Source organism: Zingiber officinale, chromosome 9B (genome assembly GCF_018446385.1).
Source record: "Zingiber officinale cultivar Zhangliang chromosome 9B, Zo_v1.1, whole genome shotgun sequence".
In the NCBI taxonomy this organism is placed as follows: domain Eukaryota; kingdom Viridiplantae; phylum Streptophyta; class Magnoliopsida; order Zingiberales; family Zingiberaceae; genus Zingiber; species Zingiber officinale.
Window position 1 is genome coordinate 43,970,548 of NC_056003.1, and position 1,908 is coordinate 43,972,455.

Here is a 1,908-nt window from a genome sequence, read left to right on the forward strand (position 1 = left end):
TGACTTGGGAAGATTGTTGATGCAACTTTAGGTCAAGATTGACCTAGTTGAGTTGCATGTTGATGTTTGACACTCGTGAGAGAGTTCTATTCTTGATATGGGACAAGAATAGATGTTTGGGAGATTATTGGTGCAACCGTAGGTCAAGGTTGACCTGGTTGACCTGATTCGGGAAAAAGTCCAAGTATGGAGACTTGGCAACGGAAAAGGCCAAGCGGGAAGCTTGGCACTAGAAAAGTCCAAGTATGGAGACTTGGCATGGAAAAGTCCAAGCAGGGAGTTCGAAAAGTCCAAGTATGGAGACTTGGTATGGAAAAGTCAAGCAGGGAGCTTGGCACGAGGGAAAGTCCTAACCGAGATGTTAGGCGGTTGGAAAGTCCCGTGAGTGAAGCGGTGAGAAAGTCCTAAGCGGGATGTTAGGTGTGGAAAGTCCCGTGAGTGAAACCGGTGGGAAAGTCCTAAGCGGGATGTTAGGCGGTGGGAAAGCCCTAACTGGGATGTTAGGCAGTGTGGAAAGTCCTGGTGAGTGAAGCCGGGCAAGGGAAAATCCAGATGGATCAGGGATGATCGGACTTCTGGTGTTGGAAAGTCCAAGTAGGTCAAGGGAGTGATCGGATACTTGGCACGAAGAGGAAAATCCAGATGGATCAGGGATGATCGGACATCTGGTGTGGAAAAGTCTAAGTGGGTCAAAGGGATTGACCGGACACTTAGCGGGGAGTGCTAGCAGGTCAAGGGAGTGACCGGATGCTAGGCATGATGTACCAACAGGTCAAGGTTGACCGGATGTTGGTGTGGAAGCCTTAGGTTTAGGGCTGAGAAGTTTGGATCGGACTGCAGACCGATCCAGAGGGGTTCTGATCGGTCCGGTGACCGATCGGGCGTGCAGAATGCGGAATCGACGGTGGTCTGAACGATCAGTGGACACTGATCGGTCTCACGACCGATCACGAGGCGAGTGCGATTCTCCGTGAGAGAGCTGAGAGTGGATCGGCCGGGGACCGATCGGGAGTTGATCGGTCCACGCATCGATCGAGTACGCATGTAAGATTTCAGACATCGCTGATCGGTGCGGGGACCGATCAACTGATCGGTCCACGGACCGATCGAGCTCGATCGCGACACTGATCGGCGCATCGATCAGTTCTAGCTGCGACGCAACGGCAGTTTTCTCACCGCTTCTTCGCGGTATAAAAGGATCAAGGGCATCTTCGTGCGACAACTCTTCTTCCTCCTTGCTGTTGTTGCTAAGTGCTGTTGTGCTTGAGTTTTGTTGAGCTCGTCCAAAGCTTCGCGTGAGCTTCCCCGACTGGAACAGCTGCTGCTGTTAGAGTTTTTGAAGCTGCTGCTTCATCCGGACTCCAGTCGACGAGAAAGCAAGATTGGTAGAGTGCTTGTGTATTCTTATTGTATTTCTTGCTTACTCTTTGTTCTTGTACTCTTTGTTTGCTGTTGCAAACGTTTGTGGCGAGGTTTCTCCACCCACAAGGAGTATATTGTATTAGCCGGTTCTCCGGGGACTCATCCACCGACGGATTGACTGGACTCGTCCACCTTACGGACACGCCGAGGAGTAGGAGCCCTAATCTCCGAACCTCGTTACATCCTCGTGTTAAGGTTTGGTTTTCTTCTCTTTCGTTTCTTTGTATTTTCCGCTGCGCTAACGAATTGTAGGAAGAAACGCGAGAGATTTGGGGGCGGCTATTCACACCCCCCTCTCTAGCCGAGTACGAAGAGATCCCAACAGTCAAGGCGCTGCAGAACATGGAGCCACCGCGCAACATGAGGGAAGCTCAAAGGCTGACAGGCCGAATCACAGCCTTGTCGAGATTTATTTCTAGATCGGCTGATCGTAGTTTTCATTTCTTTAAAATACTCAGAAAGGCTAATAAATTTCAGTGGAATGAA